General features: G+C 34.8%; 1 long non-coding RNA gene across 1 annotated transcript; it reads right to left on the bottom strand.

The window, feature by feature from the left end:
• Window positions 1-8,009: 8,009 nt before the first annotated feature.
• Window positions 8,010-8,429, bottom strand: LOC122135410. Its single transcript, XR_006153506.1, has 2 exons — window positions 8,287-8,429; window positions 8,010-8,107 (listed from the first exon to the last, which is right to left on the bottom strand). It is a non-coding gene; the product is annotated as an uncharacterized LOC122135410 (long non-coding RNA).
• Between the last annotated feature and the right edge of the window lie 924 nt (window positions 8,430-9,353).

The following is a 9,353-nucleotide window of genomic DNA, read 5'->3' as shown; positions in this document are numbered from 1 at the left end:
AAAAACATCTCCAAATCTTACCAACTTTGTTCCCTTTTGAAGGGTAGTGGACAATAATTCTGCCATGATTTAAATGCACCAGAAAAAATTATGGCCACAAATTATTAATTTGTGACAAGATTTTATTAATTTCCTTGTTTCAGGTAAATCATGGCCATGTTGTACGAATTTTTAAATCATGGCCACAATATATATATATATATATTTTTTTTGTCATGTCAAAGCTATGTTGTACACTCTTGGGAAAACTCACTAAGAATGAATTACAGCTGCTAAAAGCATCATTATTACTGAACGCTTCTCCAGAGAGGAAAGGTTCTGCTTGTGCGCGAGGTTAAAGTGAGCAAGCAGACCATCAATGTTGCACAATAATAATCTCTTACATTGTAATTCTTTCATTTTAATATTTGGCATGCTTGTGCGCTGCTGCACGTCCCTGTGTGTGTAATAAGCAGAGTACGCGAGTTATTCACCCACCTATAGGCGCATATTAAAAATGTGCTCTTTAATTAACAATATACATATATACATATATATATACATATATATATATACATACATACATATACATATATATATACATATACATACATATATACATACATATGATATATATATATATATATATATATATATATATATATATATATATATATATATATATATATATTGCGCCATTGACTTTTAGACCAGGTTTCAGTTTGTCAAAGGCTCTGCCTATTTTAGTATTCTCAAAATAACAACGCTCCAGCAATGCACCTGAACGCACCTCGTTTTCAGTCCAACACGCCTATGGGCGCACAAGTGGGCGCAAATGCACTTGCTATTTAAACAACGTGGTGCAGAACGTGAAAATGATAATTGGGTCCGGTAAAAAACACTTGCGTCTCGTCTAGCGCCATATAGCACCAGCTGTATAATAGGGCCCGCAGTGTATGGATTAATTAAAGCCACTGCAGTAGAAAAACACATACACAGACTGCAAAATAAGATAAATTTAAATGTTACCAATAACTCTGTCAGTTCACACAGGGTTAACAATTTCCATCTGCATCTTTGACATAACATAGAACTCCTAAAGGAATAACAATGAAAACAAGTGTTTTAATGGTGGGCTGCCATGAGTGCAACCGCAGACTTGGTGAGCATAAGATACTTCTTTCAAAAACATCTCCAAATCTTACCAACTTTGTTCCCTTTTGAAGGGTAGTGGACAATAATTCTGCCATGATTTAAATGCACCAGAAAAAATTATGGCCACAAATTATTAATTTGTGACAAGATTTTATTAATTTCCTTGTTTCAGGTAAATCATGGCCATGTTGTACGAATTTTTAAATCATGGCCACAATATATATATATATATTTTTTTTTTTTGTCATGTCAAAGCTATGTTGTACACTCTTGGGAAAACTCACTAAGAATGAATTACAGCTGCTAAAAGCATCATTATTACTGAACGCTTCTCCAGAGAGGAAAGGTTCTGCTTGTGCGCGAGGTTAAAGTGAGCAAGCAGACCATCAATGTTGCACAATAATAATCTCTTACATTGTAATTCTTTCATTTTAATATTTGGCATGCTTGTGCGCTGCTGCACGTCCCTGTGTGTGTAATAAGCAGAGTACGCGAGTTATTCACCCACCTATAGGCGCATATTAAAAATGTGCTCTTTAATTAACAATATACATATATACATATATATATACATATATATATATACATACATACATATACATATATATATACATATACATACATATATACATACATATATATATATATATATATATATATATATATATATATATATATATATATATATATATATATATTGCGCCATTGACTTTAGACCAGGTTTCAGTTTGTCAAAGGCTCTGCCTATTTTAGTATTCTCAAAATAACAACGCTCCAGCAATGCACCTGAACGCACCTCGTTTTCAGTCCAACACGCCTATGGGCGCACAAGTGGGCGCAAATGCACTTGCTATTTAAACAACGTGGTGCAGAACGTGAAAAATGATAATTGGGTCCGGTAAAAAACACTTGCGTCTCGTCTAGCGCCATATAGCACCAGCTGTATAATAGGGCCCGCAGTGTATGGATTAATTAAAGCCACTGCAGTAGAAAAACACATACACAGACTGCAAAATAAGATAAATTTAAATGTTACCAATAACTCTGTCAGTTCACACAGGGTTAACAATTTCCATCTGCATCTTTGACATAACATAGAACTCCTAAAGGAATAACAATGAAAACAAGTGTTTTAAATTAGCCAGAGTAGTACACTGCATTTCAGGAGAATACATTCTTTTCTGCAGATTTTGCTAAAAATGTTACTAAACAAAATAAACAAATGAGAGAATATTGTTCTAGGAACCTGCTTTATAAACCACTGCTATCCCATTATGCACCTTGTTTAGCATGCAAGCATTCAGTTTGTTCTCTATTTTGTGTATGGATGTTCTTTAGTTTGAATTTCACAAAGCTAGCATTTTCCAGCACTTCCAGTCTGACCCCGTCACACAAAACCATCAGAAAGAAGCTATCGGACCCACTTGTTCATTCGAAACCATCAACCCACTCACACACCTACACAACCACATAAACTCATATCTGAATAATGTCTGGTGTGGTTAACGATTAGCTAATGTCAGAATGCACTGCCATGCATTGTGGGTTCTTTCCCAGAATCATCAGTAAATATTTGGCCACTTCAATACTTAAATGATCTTAACAATTCACCATCATTGCATATTTTAGAAACGTTGGAGCACTAAATTCCTTGCTGAATTCTGCAATCATGTACTAAAAAAAAAAAAGGGGGGGGGGGTAGTTGTACATTCACCAACAGAGAGAACCTTATATATAAAGATAATTTCTAGGGGTGTTAAATAAGTATTGCAAAAGTGTTATTTTAGTATTATTTGTATTTGTAACAATTTGTAATAGTTCTACTTAACAGTAACAACACTGGCTGCAAATTGAAGGGAACTCTGAGCATTTCAGTAAGGTATGAAGTCCACAGAAAAATGCATGTGTTCAAATATTAATGTATCTGAACAATACTGGATACACATACGCAAATGTAGACAAGAACAAATGCACTCGCATAAAACCCACAGTTTGATTAATAAAATGTACAGTCGAAATGATACTCTTGTTTATGTATACAGTAGCTTATTGAGAAAAATGAAAACAACCCTGAGTTGTAAACTTGTTGGAAAGCTGAATGCATATTTATTCATTTAATTAGCCAAATGAAAGAGAGAGGATATGGAAATGTAGTCAATGAAAGCAGCCAAAATATTCCAGTCATACTAAATCCTCAGCAGCAATACAGAATATAGAAAGTGGTTGGACCAAATTGGTGCGGATGGACCAAAATGCATTATAAATAATTAGATTAAAAACATCATATCACTTCCAACAAGGCCTGTGCGTTTCTATCACCTGAATTCTTAATGAACTATCACAGCTAAAAAGTTTCCAATTACCAAGAATTAATTATCCACAATTCAGTACCGCAAAGACATGCATGATCAATTAAACACTCAATTCAGCATTATGTTCCTGAAATAAACTGACCTAAATCCAACTTTTGTAAAGCATTTCAAATAAAGCATTTCTGGAAAGACAAGAGATTATTCTTCTCTCAGCCACATATAATGATTTCTCTTTGTATTACTATACAAACCCACTTTCTGATTTCATACAGTTTAGGTAATAACTGTGATAACCTTGAGTAATGTTGCTAATCTATTGGCAAATGCATGTACAAACACACACTGCCTGTTGCAAAATTGAGTCTTCTGATATTAAAGCCAAATGTTTCAGGCTTCAGAAGGAAACAGGTGCTTTCTAAAAAAAAAAAAAAAAAAAAACCTGTTCGTACTTCAAAAATAAATGCTGCCAACCCCCTCCAGCAAGCCCCTGCAACTTGTCTGAATTTCAAGCATTTCTTTAATTATCATGATGCTGGTGTGCGAGGCTATAACCTTTCTTCCAATTACACACTGTGTCAAACCCATCTGGACAACAGCGGAGACAAAAGACTCCAAACTATCCCACTCAATTCACTCCTTGAGTCCGTTTTTAAGAGTGCGTGTGGTTTCACATAGTGTCACAGTCTCGGCTCATGAGAATGGTTGAACTGTAATGTCTAACATCTGGACAACTCTTCACAAACTCTCTGCTCCGGTCTCCAGGGGTTGTGATTGTGCCAGTCAACAATTACCCAAACTGAAACTTCTTGAATTTGTCAAATATTTGTTTAGTGTTTTAATGCATCACATTGCAAGTGACAACATGACTCACTACTTGACTTCATCAAGTAAAGCTGAATGCATATTTATTCATTTAATTAGCCAAATGAAAGAGAGAGGAGATGGAAATGTAGTCGAGGTGAAAGCAGCCAAAACATTCCAGTCATACTAAATCCTCAGCAGCAATACAGAATAAAGAAAGTGGTTGGACCAAAGTGGTGCGGATGGACCAAAATGCATTATAAATAATTAGACTCACTACTTAACTTCATCCTAAATAAAAAAATAAAAAATAAAAAAATTATCTTTCTCTTTATTTATTCCTTACCTTTCTAGCTTGTACTTTTTTGAACAATGCCTAAAACCTGGTATTACAAGCACTTCCTGTGTCTGTTTGCCTCTTTAAAAAGAATCGCTTTATGCATTCCACAATTGTAAGTTGCTTTGGATAAAAGTGTCTGCAAAATGACTAAATGTAAATGTAAATGTAAACATGACTTTTGGTCCTCATGCATGAACCACTGGGATATAATTTAAAAGAACTTTTTGAAATTTGGTGTTTCTTCAATTATGGACACTTCTGGCAATGTGGACTTAGAAAATTAACTCTGTTAAATCATATATTTCATTCTCAATGGATTATTTCATTAGTCCAATGACAATATCCAACAATCAAAGGCAAATTCTGTAATTTATTTATTTTTTCCTGAAAGTAATGAAACCTCCCAAATTCACAACAGATCTTAAAAGAGGATGTATTGTGTTTGCAGAATTCTGTAAATGCTATTGTAACTTGCATTTAAAAAACAATCAAACAAACATAATAATAATAATAATAATAATAATTATTATTATTATTATTATTATTATTATTATTTTTTTTTTTTTATTAATCATTCTTTCAAAAGCTAATTTCATAGCGAGCATTTATGTATCCTTTTTTTTTTTGCAAAATTTAACAAAATTACACATTGATTGAAAATGACACAATAAAAAAAAAAAAAGAAAATCAGCCCATGATTTATCTTTGTTTTCTTCACACACCTCATATTTCATCTCAAGTAATATGCAATGACACTGTTGTCTCTTTGATAAACAAGTACATTAACTTTATTAAGTTTATTACTAAGCCTCGTCTGGCTTAAAAAAAAAGCCCAAATGGCTATTAATTCATTTTTATGATGGATTTTCCAAGTTCGTACATGTACAGTATACATATATATGGATTTAAAAGAGTTAAAGGATTTAAGCTTGTGAACAAAATCAAAGTGTGTCTGGATATTATTGTTCCCTACTGTGTGTTTTCATCCCTTAAGACAACTGCTAAAATGAAACATGCACTTCCAATCAGATTATGACGGTCAAAAAACAGTAGCATGAGCATGTAGGTTCCGACATGAGTAGGTGTGCAGAGAGAGTCATGGTGCCACACAAAGTGCTGCAGTAGAAGTTTCTGAAAAAGCTTCTCTGGCTTGTGAAGAAGCCCTTATTAATGTGATGACATTTCTGGGTTAGCTTTCAAAGCTTTTTGAGCATGGCACACATAGCAGCTCATTATGAGAAAACATATCCACTTGCATGCACACACAGAATGCACTGGAACGCTAATAAACAACACACACACACAATAAAAGCTAAAAATATGGGCACACACACATGCATACACACGCTTGACACATAATTCTTCCCTGAACCTTCACAAAGGCACCCATACATTCAAGGGTGTTCACACGTCACATTATATCAGAACTAGCCGACTGAAAGTCTTGAACTGAGCATGAAATGATGGCTCTCAGAACAGAACCAAGAAAAGAGAGACAAATCCTCAGATATCGACTGTGGTTAATGTACTTAATGTGCCTAACACTGGCATGCTGTGAACACTGGGCGTCTGGGACCAGAGAATAGAGTGGTGAAAGCCATAGCGCATTGTTCCAGTGACTGGAGATGTAAGCATCAAAATTAGACAGACAAGGAGTGCTGTTAAACAGTTCTGCATGTGGAACAGAATCAGGTGAAGTTTTTCATCTGAATATCTAATTAAACCTCCATCTTTTGATAATCAATAAACAAGTCATGGCATCAACCTTGTCCTGAGAGTAATTTGGGCAGCCTTCATTCAATGCAGTTCGCTCAGATCCAGACAAATTACACTGATACCTGCATCAAAATCGTATTACACCTCATGTCAGTAAAGAGGCTGAATAATGTAATTCATGGCTCTGCGGAGGTGAGAGAGATGGTGAATACCCAAAAGTACTTGTGGAATATGCTGTACTATAGAGATCACGACTTTCAAGCACAGCATATCTGTACAGGAGTGTGTGTAGATGCAGTGAGTGCAGAATTTAGACTGATACTGTCAACCCACTACGGACACCTTGGCAATTGAATCACCAATGGCTTGTAAATTTGTGTGTGCACATATATATATATATATATATATATATATATATATATATATATATATATATAATATATATATATATATATATATATATATACAGTATATAATGTTTGTAAAATGGCACAGCTTTTTAAATACTTAAAGTACTACATTCTTAACATCAGTCAGTCAAGCATTGTATATAATAATTAAGGATTATTTAATGATAGAACTTTAGTAATTAGAAATAAAACCATGTATGAATGCATATTAGTCATTTTAACTGGACTTGGGACTGGTGATGCTGCTTTTTTTGGTCATTCAGTGTTTCTTTAAAAAAATGATGAAAAACTAACAATAATACTGATAACAATAATAACAATAATAATAATACTTAGAATTCTACTAAAAAGAACAATATAAAATGCACTAAGGATTAACAAGCTGCTGGATTCATGAATATTAATCAGGTTGTGTGTGTTCGCTCAAACTGATTTGCTGAAATCAAAACTAAATAATAGGTGAGAGCCAGCCAATGAGATTGTCGTTTGCACATTAGTCCCGCCTAATCCCGGAGAACCCGGCATCTCTTAACCTCTTAAGCACAGGGCTATGGCATTTTTCCTACCCAAATTCAAAAGCTTCCCATACCCACATGCAGAGGTGTACATACAAAAGTTGGGTATCATTTTACAGGAAATCCTTTGAAATTACATAAAACAGTGTTGAAATTGATAAAAATGATGGTTTAATATGTTGTCTGTGTTATAATAAATGGGAAAAAAAAAAGGCGCTTTTTGATTTTTTTTTTTATAAAACTGCAGTTTGAAATTGTATAGCTCAGGTTCTGAGAGGGTCCAGCATCCTGCAAAACAATTGTATTTGTTTCCAGCACATGTCAGCTAATAGAGGAAAAAGGAAATTTGTTTCTATCATAATCTATGCAAAAGTTATTCTATTCCATCTAAAGGGAGGAATAATACCCTTTTTGTATACATTTTCCACCTACCCACATTTGAAGTCTAGCCATACCCATATATAGTGGAATAGATGCAATATCTTTATATCCTTTTACAGAAAACCCTTTGAAGTGACATAAAAAGCTGCTGTTTGTGACAAATAGTATTATTTATGTTGATTCCCATATGATGAACCACCTCAATACAATGTGCTTTTTGTGTGTGTGTGTTTTTCAGAACATTCTTTGAAAGAGGATAAGTCACACTGCAAAATAGCAAACTGCTTTAAATTATTAAATATATCTGGTCTATCACAATCTAAAATAGAATCCACAATCTCCAGCTTCATATCATTTCATTTAGTCCATTCTGCATTGGTGTAATGATTGGGAGATCTTACCTGTCTCAATCATCTGTAATATTTCATATTCCAGCCTCCCTTCTGTTGTTTTGACGCATTATCAGCGCTTATCCGCTGCCCGAAGCTTGTACACGAACTTCGGAACGTCAACAAACGAATATATGTTCATCCACACAGTACTGTAATAATCCATGTGTATTTACTGTACTTTCACTGAGATGCATGTACTGTACTTTTCTGTCAATAAACAGTTTATCAGATTGTCAACTGTGCTTTCACGTTTCAAAATAAAGATTCAAAGATAAAAAAAAGTACCTAACACGCTTATAGCCTCACCAGACGCGCGTCCATTCCTCTCCACGGCGCCGGTGATCATCCATAACTTGTAATATGATTATTCTAAAATTGGTATTTTCCTAGAAGCATATGCGAAAGCTTTTCCGCGTGCGAGCGTTGTATATAATAAGCCGAAAACTACATATCACAGGGTCCACCGCAGTCATCCCCGGCGGACATGGAAGGGGCCCACTCACTGCCCCCACCCTTCCCCGCTGATGACGCAGAGGTGTCAAATTCCACAGCCCACTGCTGATTGACATCTGATCTGACTAATAGCGCTTCACAACCGAGCTCAGATTTATAGAACATAATTCCCTTCAACCCGAGAGCGCTTTTGATATAGGAAGCGCGTCTTTCGACGAACGTGCGCCTTTTTTGCTTGATGCGCGTCTGGACAAAACGCTTTATATCTCACCGATGGAAGCACGCAGAAACGTAAAAATGGTCTTGTTTGAAAGAAGAGATTCTAATCTAAAAGATAATATAGAGTATATAGATATTTGTGGCTGTTTGCGGCTGACTGAAGCGGTGATACGAGTATAAATAAAAAATTTGCTCTGAGGTGAGAAATTTCACATCGCGCTTTTATTGAAGATCATCTGTGATTGTCACACAATAAAATGATTTACATCGTCGAATTTCTGAGAATGAGAGCTTTCTTGTGATATATGACTTGACTGTTTTGTGAAAAATATATAAAATACACATTCTTCGCAAAAATTATTCGCTATTGTTAGGCGGAAATTTGTGTGTGGGACAAATATATTTCTAAGCTTAATTTCACTACTTTATGAATCATAAAACCCAAATTAATGGTATTCTTTGTAAAGAAGACACTCTAAGCTTTCAAATGAACCCATATATGTGCTGATACCATATAAGGAAGGCTTTGCAAATGAAACACGAACATTTTGTATGCTATTTTTGGACCCGGTACCGGGTCCGCAGAGTTTAAGCTAAAGAATTCCAAAGGAACTCTGTTATTTTGACAGGAAAATAGAACAAAGTATACCGTTTACATGTAGAGCGTCAATTCTGTATGG

The sequence above is a fragment of the Cyprinus carpio genome, chromosome A3 (genome assembly GCF_018340385.1).
Source record: "Cyprinus carpio isolate SPL01 chromosome A3, ASM1834038v1, whole genome shotgun sequence".
Lineage (NCBI taxonomy): Eukaryota > Metazoa > Chordata > Actinopteri > Cypriniformes > Cyprinidae > Cyprinus > Cyprinus carpio.
This window is presented reverse-complemented; position numbering and strand designations above follow the sequence as displayed.